The sequence below is a fragment of the Typopeltis vanoorti genome, chromosome 20, assembly GCF_054136105.1.
Source record: "Typopeltis vanoorti isolate ZY-2024b chromosome 20, IOZ_Tvanoo_1.0, whole genome shotgun sequence".
Classification (NCBI taxonomy): domain Eukaryota; kingdom Metazoa; phylum Arthropoda; class Arachnida; order Uropygi; family Thelyphonidae; genus Typopeltis; species Typopeltis vanoorti.
The window spans coordinates 83,640,875-83,653,387 of record NC_143568.1 but is presented as its reverse complement, the minus strand read 5'-3'; positions in this window follow the sequence as shown (position 1 = coordinate 83,653,387).

The window sequence follows — 12,513 nt, the reverse complement described above, 5'->3', positions numbered from 1 at the left end:
GAAAAAGTAATAGACGAATATATAATACAGTATCTGATAAAATATTACTCTAAGACAAATGCAATAATTAAAAAAGGACACACTCACAACAGAACCCATAGAGATCCAAAAAGGAGTAATGCAAGGATGCCCATTATCCCCATGCCTATTCAACATATATCTAGAAGTTGTAAAGAAGGCAATAGATAATGAGCCTGGAATCAATGATAATGGTTTAAACATAAATAATATCAAATATGCAGATGATCTCGTCCTTCTTGCAATGAACTACAAAAGTTGATCAACAAGCTAAACGAAACTTGTCAAACATATGACATGACAATAAATATACAAAAGACAAATGTGATGAAAATAGGGAGGAACAGAACTACCATCTCAGCCACCCTAAACGGAAAACAAATAGAACAAGTAGCAAACTTCATAAACCTAGGATAACCAGTAGTGTGGCTTTTTGGTGCCCTTCGCAAATTCGTAGCTACGCGCCTTTTTCAGTGCGTCAATTCCGATAGTTGGTAAAATATTCTGTCACTGGCGCCCTTCTGACATTTGCGCCCTTAGTAACTGTCTTAGTGCCATAGCTTTTATAATTTTTGTTATAGGAGTATGTCACTCTCTCAGTGCATATGCGTCTATTACTTTTAAACAGGTTTTAAAGGTCTAGTTTTAACTTTTGACTTTTTTTATTCATCTACATAATCAGAGCTTTAATATGGAAAATATATAATTGAGAATGAGTATTTCTTATAGTTGTCTACATTACGTCACCATGACCTTCCCACATTCTGTATTCACAAAAAGTAATCACTCTCTAAAGCGAGATTTTTCCCTCTTTTAATCCTAAGTTATTATTGCGAGTGTTTTAATTTTAAGATGTGCTGAAAAGTTGTGATCATCACCTTGAATTAATTGAGGTAGAATCATGTAACTTGCACATTATTCCTCACAAAGTGTTATATACAGGGTGGCCATAAAATACTTTCCCTCTCTGGAGGCAGCTGTAGCTAAAACCAATAAACGGAATGAGACCAAATTTTATATTGAGACTTTTGAAGGCACGAGGAGATGATTTCCGCGGAAAAATTTTAGTACCAAAAATAGCCGATAGACAAAACTTTGGCTCTGGCGGAGCTGAAAATAAGCGGATAATTACATTAAAAGCAGATAAAATGGAATAATAACATTTCGACGGTGTATGCGCTACATTCCAGCTGGATATGTGGCGCTTTACAATGATAATACGAATAATAATAATTAAACTCAAACAACAACTTGCGAGAGACACAGAAATAAATGTAGTGATTGAACTCAGGAAATATTATTTTATTCATCAGAATGGGGGTCCTCTTGACCACATACACGATTTTCAATGTGCTGACCTTTCTTGTGTACAACTAATTGCATCTGGTGTGCGACATGATCTAGAGCTGAGTGTAAGGAGTCGGACTGGATGTTCATAACAGCCCGTTTTATGTTCTCTTTCAAGCCATGCAAGTTGGGAACGCCACCAACATACGCAACGGATTTCAAATACTCCCACAGTCAAAAGTCACATGGAGTGATGTCCGGGGATCGAGGCGGCCATGGCGTCGGATAGAACTGACTGATAATCCGACAGTCATTCGAATAACTGCCTGAACGTTCCCAATCCCTTTTTAAGTGGAATTGGTGGAGCTGCTGTCACGTACGCACAGTAAAATTTGCATAATCCTTTTTACTTGCGTTTACTGCAAATATTTGACTGCTTTCAGCTCCGCCAGCGCCAAATTTTCCCCTATCCGAGACGTTTGGTACTAAATCTTTTTTTCGCCGAAATAATCTCCCCATGTCTTCAAAAGTCTCAATATAAAATTTGGTCTCATTCCGTTTATTGGTTTTAGCTACAAACGCCTCCAAAGAGGGAAAGTTATTTTATGGCCACCCTGTATTTGTTACAATGCTGCTGCACCATTTGCTATCATGAAAAAAAGTCTTTCTCTTGTTGCACAGAGTGATCTATTTTTCTTCTACATATTTATCAGAACTTTTCAGTCCCCCCCCCCTCGTAGTTTTACTTTACGGTCTGTTAGATGTATTTTGTTCCCCTGTAGGTTCATGATTGCTCTTGTATCACAGATTGTTGTAGACGAAGTCCCAGCCTTGAAAGAGGATCATTATGCAAGTATGTTTGTTAGAGGCCTAATGGAGTTAGGGATGGCAATCCTGATCTATTTCGTCATCCATAGGTAAGTAATTTATTCAAAGTGATTTGGTTTTAATAATGTGAATACTAATTTGACAATAAGAATATTATATATATATATGAATTTAAATGACTCTATACCGAGAATGAAAAGTTTGATGTTAAGATACGACTAGTTTCGTTGAAATTCAACTTCTTCAGGTATCACAAGCAAAGAATTAAATAAAAAATAACAGAGACATGATACATCAACAGATCTAGTATAAACACACAAGTACATTTAAAATTATACTAGATCTGTTAATGTATTTTATCATGTCTCTGTTATTTTTTATTTAATTCTTTGCCTGTGATACCTGAAGAAGTTGAATTTGAACGAAACTAGTCTCGTATCTTAACATTAAACTTTTCTTTCTCGGTATAGAGTCATTTAAATTCATTTTTATATACGTTTTCTACAGTAAATTATGACTAATAATATATATATATATATATATACGTTATATTGACATATTTTCAATGACAGGTTTTCTAATGAAAATCATTCCGGTGGACACAATGAAAGGAAATATACGTGTCCTAGCCAGAAATTCAACACTAACATCTGAAGACTGGAAAATATCGTTCTGTATCAATGATTTGTTCAACGAAAACCAATTAATAACACATTAAAAAAACAATTTATCTTCATGGTTACAGCAATTAATTTCATAATCCACATAATTAAGAATTAACAAACCAGTAGAGCTGATTCTGTATACTATGATGTAAACATTAAAAACACCATTTCGAAGGCTAAACATTCCCACGATTTACATTAATTAATAACAACAAAAATAATAAATCATTTAATAAAACTTCTCATTTTAAAAACTGTGGATTTCTCCAGTACACGATAGCCTTTCTTCAGGGGATATGTGGGCGAACCCGTATCGAAAACCTTACACAAAGAGATAAACACAAATTGCTCTAAATTCAATCTTTAATTCTTTTGTTCTTTAAATAGCATTTCTTAGTTTTTTTCGATAAAGAAATATCTTTAGGTTAATTTAAATTGAAAACTTATAATTATATTAATCATTTTGGAGCAAATAAGTAGAGCCACCAAGTAGAATATTGTCTTTCTTCTTTAGGAACTTGAGTTTTTAAATTCTAGGTTTGATTTTGTGTGTGTGTGTGTGTGTGTGTGTGTGTGTGTGTGTGTGTGTGTGTGTGTGTGTGTGTGTGTGTGTGTGTGTGTGTGTGTGTGTGTGTGTGTGTGTGTGTGCAACTAAGAAAAATCAACAGCAGAATTTCATTATTTTAGACTATGTTACCAGTTAGGATTAAGAACACAAAATGGCGGTAGATAGAGAAAAAGAACTAAAGATTAAATTACAATCTTATAATATAATATTTACAATAATATTACCATTACTTTTTCATATCCCTGAGGAATATAAAATGTAAAAAATAATTCGACTTTCTAAGTTATAAAATCAAATGAATCGCAGATAAGTCACTACTAATAACTCACAAATATTTATTTATTTTATGCAAATTCGTTTTATTTACTGAAATGAGTGTGAAGTTAAAGATCAAATAAGGACTTTATCTGTTTCACAAAGCAGTCTGTGTCCATGCACCGTACTGTCCTTTTATTTCAGAATTCCATAATGTGAAAATTGTACCTGTAAATGTCACTGAGTGTAGGGGAGATGCACTCCATGATAACGATGTTTAATTTGGCATGGTTAGTTAATTATACGGTTGTGACGAGCGTTGTCATGTAACAAAAGAATTTTACTGTTAAAAATCTTCGAAAGTTTTTCCCTTTACTACCAGTTTTAAACTACCTAAAGTTCTACAATACAGTATAACGTTGTCAGTTGCTCATCTCCAGGCAAATAGCTCAGTCAAGAATCACGACAAGATTCTTAAAACGCAACCTTCGACAATTCAGCTCGTTGCTTATTTTGATCGGTAAAAATTTATACAAAAACGCATATATTTCAATGGTTGATAGTATTTTTTAATAATAAGGAATTGACTCTACAAACAACCATAATAATAATATTAGTATAATTATAATGTTAATTTTTCAGAATGGGACCTAGGTTGTATCAAGCTTTGTTCTTAACACTAGGCGGCGTTCTATGTATAGCGTCTGTGACCGTGGAGTACCATTTCATGCAAAATCACACCACTGGTAAGTAAATATTGTCCTGTTAAACGAAATCCTGCGTTGTTGACGTTGACTGTAAAGGTGAAGTATTCTTTTTTATAGAGCACAATAAGAGTTTAAAATTACCTTTATTTTAATAGGAATGAAAACATCCCATTTGAGTCTTCTGCCGTCTGTATTTGCCTTGTTTGGAAAAACATTAGTAAGATCTGCTACAACTTCAAGCTATTTGTTTACAGTGAAGACTTTCCCGACAAGTGTCAGGTAACCACACCAGTGTTAACTTATTTTTAAAATATTGATAAAATTCAAATGAAGTTTTCCCTTTTTTGAAGTATATAACATCGTGAATGTACATGAATTCAGACAGGAATCCAACTCATTTATGAAGTAGTCATAGGAATCAAAGATTTATGAATGTGCGATTTGATTCCTGTCTGCAAAATTCTACCATTCATGAGTTTGATTTTTGATTTCTGTTGCTAAATATATATTCATTCATATCGTTGTTTAGATCCAAGAAATTAAATATTTATTTTTACTAGAACTGTTATAGTTAGAGAGAGAGAGAGAGAGAGAGAGAGAGAGAGATAGAGAAATAAACGACAAAGCTGACAGTGAAGAAGTTATCGAAAAGTCTATAAGTTGTATACGAAACACCAACGAAAGGCAGCGATTTTTCACAAACACTGCTAAATGTTATTATATGTAAGGCCAAACAACAATAAGAATCGCATTCTCGACTGCTTAACTGAATTCAGCAAAATTATTTTAAAATTAAACTTTTGTTAACCGATCTGTTTTTAGAACACGTCGTAGAGTCCCAAACGTACGCTTTAGAAAAATGATGCTTAAGATTCCCTTGAAATGACTAACGAATATTTGATTTCAGGTACCGCGACTCCAATAAAAGATTAAACTTAATCATTCGGGCTTTCAAATTCGTGATTTTCACTATACTGTGAAAATCTGTCTCATTTTCCTGTTATTATTTCAACTAGTTCCTTGCGACTTTAATTCAGTTGCTTTAAAGAAATCACTTAAATCAAAATATTTGATATTCAAAATGTCTGAATTTCAAATAAAATATTTTTTTTTTGCGTATCATTAAAAAACAAACAAAAAAAACTATTCATCCTAAATAGTATTAGTAGGTGATAGATGGCATTGGGTATGTAGATGGAGATTAAGTATAAGTTAATCAAGTTGTGTAGAGGGCATCAGGCGATGAGTACTTACATACTCTAATATTGGGTATGTTCGCCTTTGGCTTTGATCACCTTCTGCATCCTTTTAGGGAGGCTTTACACCAATATGCGGCAGATATCAGGTGGCATTTGTCTCCATTCCTCCATCAACATCGACAGATCGAGGATGTGCTTCTCTGGACCTCAGTCGCCGTTCCAATTCGTCCCACAGATTTTCGATGGGGTTGAGGTCAAGACTCTGTGCAGGCCAAGGCAGTGGTTTAACACCCATCTCTTCATACCATTCGATAACAGCCGCAGCTTTGTGGCATGCGGTATTGTCGTCTTGATAGTAACAAGGGTACGTTCCATAAAAACCATACAGTGTAGGCAGCACCTGCTTATCCAAAATACCAAGATACTGAGCTGCCTTCATGGAACTATGGAAAATGACCAGTGGTCCCACTGTAGGAAGCATTCCATTGTCCATAATGTTCAGATACCAATAGGACTATACCTATGTACCTAAAAAACTCTGCTTGCTTTAGTCAACAAAATGCTCATGTATTTTGGTACATTGTGCTCTCTGCATACTACAAGTTCTTTGAAACTTGACCTTTCACATAATAGGCGTACTGCCATAAAGATATGACGAATTTGTTAATCATACATTCTAGAGTAAAAATACTTTCTTAATAAAGCTGCATTAAAAAAAAATTCATTTTATATAAAATTTATGCTTTTAATTATAATTATTATTTCTTGATTGTGTATTTATTTATTTTTGCTTATTTTCTGTATAGTTTTCCAACCACTCACTCATTAGAAATAATTTTGTTCCTTTTTTTTTTTTATTTTATTTCAGAGCAAAAGGACTTGGTTCATGTCTCTTCTGGTACCGATTAGCTACCTTGATAGCTCCCCACATGTCAGCTTTGGTAAGCGGCAATGGTATAATGAAATTGAACAAGTTTTATCGATGTTCTTCTTAAGAAGATATTCAATTCCGAAATTATTCCTTGTATTAAAAACATCGCATGATCCATTACATAACTGTGTAGTACCCATAATTTCCGAAGAGCGAAATTTTTCCAGATTTTTTTTTTTTTATGAATATGATTAAGTCATCATTTTTCAACTAGTCACTTAATATAGTTATCTAAAACTTTTAATACCAAAATACCAGAATTTAAAATACCTCAGCATTTTGAAGTACATTGTATTAAGGAACTGTAAAGAATTTTTGTCTTAGTCTAAAGGTGCTCAATTTATCCCCTTTGGGAATAAAAGGCTTTAGATGATTTATATTTTTTTATATATATATATATATATATATATATATATATATATACCTAAATTCACAAGAATCAGAGTAACTTTTAAAGGAACTTTTCTTGAACTAAAAAATGGAATCTTTTCATGTGATCTTTACACTTAAATCTTATTAGGAACACCAACAGTTCGTAATGTTGAGTTGCTTTTGCAAGAATGGTTCCCATCACAGCCACCATGATGTCCCCTGCTTTCCAGATCTTAAAACGATATTATGAGGTTATTTCGAAGACATTTTAACGTAGATCCTTGTCGGAGCTACAAGTTATTTCAGATATAAGCAGGGTCTTCTGGTGTTATGCTATAACTTTTATCTCCTACAACTCGGATAATCAGCTTTTTTATTTATTTACTTTACTAGAAATGTTAGGGAATTGTGTGAGCGAGAAAGGGCATCACCTGTTCATCTGCAAAGTGGTCAACCGCGCTCATCCTGAACATTTGTAAATAAAAATATGAGAATTATTCTTCTTAATGATGCCAAGGCTTCTATATCGCCGTGACAAAGACGATGCGACATCCATCCTTCGTTGAAAAGACTTGAGTTGGAATCCTTAGCACGGAAAGATCCTTTCTAAAAGCTGATGCCACTGAAGACTAGTTCATCGCTCTCTCACATGGTAGTAACAGGATTTTTCTTACCACAAAACAGACCAACCACTCGGAGAGCAGATACATGGTTAAGAGACAATATCAGATTTTAGTTAGCTTCTATCGTAAAATTAAATAACGTTTTTTGTTTATTTGTCTCAAATTGTAAACCCGTATTTGTTTATTAACTTATTATTAATTAATAATAACTAATTTTTAAGTTTAGTAATGTATAGTTTTTGTTTATTTATTTTAATTATTATTTATTATTATTATTATTTAGGCTCAGGATAATATCCGTTTTGTCCCACTGGCGGTTGGAGGAGTTCTAATTCTTGTTGGAGCTGCTTTAACTTTCATTTTGCCTAACTGTTGGTACAGGGATCTTCCAAATTCTACAGACGGTTCTGAAAATATTAATCAGTTTGGCATTCAATATGGAAATCGAAGTTTTAATCCACTCACAGAATACGAAGAGAAAGAGGTGAAAGTAGGCTACTCCAGTGACCTAAATGAACTAGGAGCAAACGACAAAGTCTTTGAATCTCAAGAAGAGCGAAATCATCAAGAGACTTCATTCGATACAACCACAAAAGCTAAACACATCCATCTAGACAACTGTACTTTAGGTTCAAAAAAGGAGACAAGAAGACCTACTCCTGAATTTCCATCAGCTTCGAATGTTGATGACGCCATTGATACCGAGTCACGACTAACAGATTTAGAAGAAGAACTGGCTAAAATATGGGATCAAAATAAACCACGGATTGAAAACAGTGCTATATCTAATTTTCATTCTTGTAGAGATCTTCATGTATTTTGTCATACGGGACAGAAAATGATACAAATAGCTGAAACGACATTGTAACTGTAAGCAGAAGACAAAAAAGATTTCATTTTATATAAACAAATATTGACATGGATTTGTAAGGAAATTTTATTTGCACTTTTATGAGCAGTAGATGTCGCTAGTGATATGTTTCCGATTATTGGTAAGGATACCATGGTTTTAAGTGCTGTGACTCTTAGTTATATTACAAGTATAGTTCTGTATAGCACATAATCAGAGTAAATCTGTGAGTCAAAGTATTTCTTTTTTCCTTTTCTAGCACTAAATTCTCACAGTTGAACAAATATATTAGTTCTAATACTAATTGCAAATATTAGTCCTAACATTTATTAGATCAAATTTCTCTCAGGAATAATTCGGAGCATCATATACGTATTTTATATGCTAAAATTGAACACCAAACACGTTTCTTTAAACTTAAAGGGTATCGAATTGCCTAGCAAAATTTTGATTTATATCTCCTTAATTAAAAAGTTATTTAGTCTTATTTACAGAAGTTTTTGTACATATCTGCTACAATTTACCACTTATCGTCTGCTGTTTAGAGGAGTTAATTAAATACACTGTGGTATCTAAAATGATTTATTTATTATTTTTTTATTATTATTTTCAGTATACATATTATCTTTTTTTTTAGTCTGGATATAAAATTATATATATATATATATATATATATATATATATATATATATATATATATATACTGATACAACTAGAAAAGAAAGTTGCAGGAATGTGGTAACATTGCCGGCCTAAAACAATGTGTGCCATGTTAGGCGAAGGTAGAGATCTCATTAGAATGAGCATAAATTCACTCATACAAATATCACAACTGAAATATTACAGGCAAGAGGACCGTTATTCAAGATCTCTGCTAAGGAAAAACTGCTGGCTAGATCCAATCTGAAGATAGTGTATTCGTCCTCTATGAGAGTATTCCTTGGCACGCTGTTCTTCTGGTCTTCAGGGAAATGAACAATACAATTGAGTATTCTTTCAGCACAAGTCGACCGAGTCTCCATCGCCGATATAACTTTCTAAATCATACAATAGAACTTATCAATAATCTTTCACTGATACAAGTAGAAAATAGCCGAACATTTAACTGTGTATTCCTGTAATTTTGACCTCCTTACAAAAATAAATCTCTTCAGGATTAGCCTTTCGGTACAAAGAAGACTATGCACTGATACACTGTAAATAAGATTTTATTTTTTCACGTGAAAAAAAAAAGGAAAGAAAACTAGTTGCCACTATTTTTCTCGCTAGTGAGAGGACACTCCTCATCATTTATGTACTAGTTATTCTCCCTTTGATGTTTTCTCATCAAGAGAGAGAGAGAGAGAGATGTCCCCGACACTGAAATTGAGTAAGACCAGCCAACATTATTTTTTGTAGATAAACACTGCAATTCTATTGTAGCAGAAGTTTCAATCATTATTGCAGCTTCCCTAGCGTTACTATTCAGTGAACTGCGGTTAATTATTCTATGATATTGACAGCACATAAATCATGGTTAATTTTTCAAATAGTGATATAGTTGTGTATTTTAAGCAGAACATTACGAAAAGTCGCACTTTTTCTTCCGGCAGAACTTCTGGTGCATTTTTAAGGAGTGAAAAGTAAAGCTACTGGAAAGTGCTGCAATTCTCATTCCTGTTTTGAAATGTAGAATAATTATGTGTATTGCTGTCAGTAGCTCAATACGAGAATTTTTGTTGTTTAATTTTTCACTTGCTATTTTCTTATGGAGAATTTTGGTTAAGAAACGATTAAGCGGCAATGAAGATTATTTTAAAAAATGTTATCCAATGTTGTTTAAAACCTTTTGATCTTGTATTATTTTAGTTAGAGATAAATATTGCTTAATAAATTGCTCGTGTTCTGCAAGCTATATAAGAGGGTGGGGTGGTTCCTGAAGGTTTAAAACTGAAACATCGAATGCTATAATCGTAATTGACGAGCCTAACGTCAGAGGGCGCTGTGTAGGCAGACAGATGCACGTACGCTGTATCGCTGCTCCAGGTTTTATAGGTTTAAAGTGTTAATTAACTCATGTTTCTAACTTGAAAGTGCTACTATTTAACTCTACTAGTCACGCTGAAGACAGGGATGTTCAAATTACCAAAATCGGATAAGTAAGATTCAAATTTTCAGTGTTGGAAGTTCATAGAGTGTACTGCAGTCACCAGCCAACGAAGAACAAAGGACGTCGCCATTTTAAAAGTCGCACTATAGTCCCTAACGGGAAGAAAGGCTAAAGGTCACCGAGACAGCGAAGTTCAAGCAAAATGAGCTGTAACAAATGCAATAAGCCATTAAGTGATGAAGGGGACGGCCCGCAGTGTTCCGGATGTAACAAAAAACAACACTTCCACTGTTCAGGGATCTCAAAAAGCACGTAGAAAGCAAAAGGAGCTATGAAACGGACCGAATGGCGATGTCAACAGTGCCGTGAAAAAACGAATAACAAAGACCAGACACCAAAGAAAAGTAACGACGCACATCAAGGTAAGCCGCTTCCGGATCCTAAAATTATAGATAACTTTGATTCATTTAAACTCATGGTGAAAGACTTATTAAATGCACACATGGAACAAATTAACAAAAAATTCGAGGAGTATGAACATTACATACACTTCAATAACGAGACCTCTGAAGAAATGTTAGGAACCGTGCGAGAAATAAAGACGAAATTAACGGTAGCGATAGAAACGCAAGAAACACTCCAAAGTGAAAATCAAGAATTGCGGAAAGAAGTAAACACACCCCAAGTGTCAAATGGAACACATGCTACAAAAAGAAAGAAAAATAGAACTTCAAATCGAGGGAATAACGAAAGAAAATACAGAAGACTTAAGCAACATAATGCAACTGATCGGCAGCAAAATTGGAATTCAAATCGGAACCACAGATATCACCTATATCAACCGAGGCCCACAAAAAAATAAAGAGAGACCGCCACCAATCATCGCTCGTTTTACCATCAGAAATCTGAGAGACTCCATTCTTACAGCAAGCAAGAAAACAAGGTCGACAACAACGATCCTAACTGATAAGAAACTCCCAACACCAATCTATATAACGGAACACTGGACTCCATACTTCAAAAATCTTCTATACCAAGCAAGGAAGACAAAAACAGAGAAAAACTACAAGTTCCTGTGGACAAAGAATTCCCAGATATTTTTGAGAAAGAATGAAAACACTCGAGTATACATAATTACAAGTGAATCCGACTTACACAGCCTACCAATATAAAACACTAACACTTTACATCCTTAAGAATAAGATTAGAAATCATTTAAAAACTATATAATGGAGATCTCAAACATAGGCAAACATATCCAGTCAGACAACATAAACTTCAAGGTCTTTGACTCTTTGAAGAAATGGTCAGATAACATTTCCACCAACACCAACTTCACAATCATGCACACAAACATAAGAAGTATAAAAAAACACTGGCTTACATTGATAACACAGCTCAATTATACCATGATAAACATAGATGCGCTAATACTGACCGAAGTTGCAATAAACGACACAGAAATTTACGCATACAACATAAATAATTACCAAACCTACAACTTATCCAGACCAAAAAAAGAGGAGGTGGCATTATGGCAGTGACAGAAAAACAAACTCACTTCGAACATGCGGAAACACTAATTTTGGAACTCACAAATAGTCACAATAGTATCAAATACACAATAAACACAATATACAGACCCCCAGATAATAATCCAGTCAGTTTTCTTCATGGCTAAGTGGCATCGAACCGCATACAACACACAGGCTCATCCATTAACATAAATACTCTTGACCACGCTTCTTCAACCACTAACACATATCTTGATATACTAAGTCAGTACAACATAAACCCTATTAACTCCCCAACAAGAGAAGAAATACTCAATAACTCACTAACACAATCATGCATTGATCATATCAATATACGGGCTCCCATCCATACATATACATCATCAGTAATTAACGTAAAAATTGCCGATCACTACTTTGTCTCAACTTCGTTTTATTACGTTTCCTATTCCCCCTCCCACCACCACAAAAGTCGACAAAACTCGATCATACTAAAGATCGTTGTCGATAACCAAGTAAAAAATACAGACTGGAATTCCCTACTTAAAATAAACGATCCTGTAACATTATACGAGAATTTTCAACTAAAGTTCACAGAAATATACAA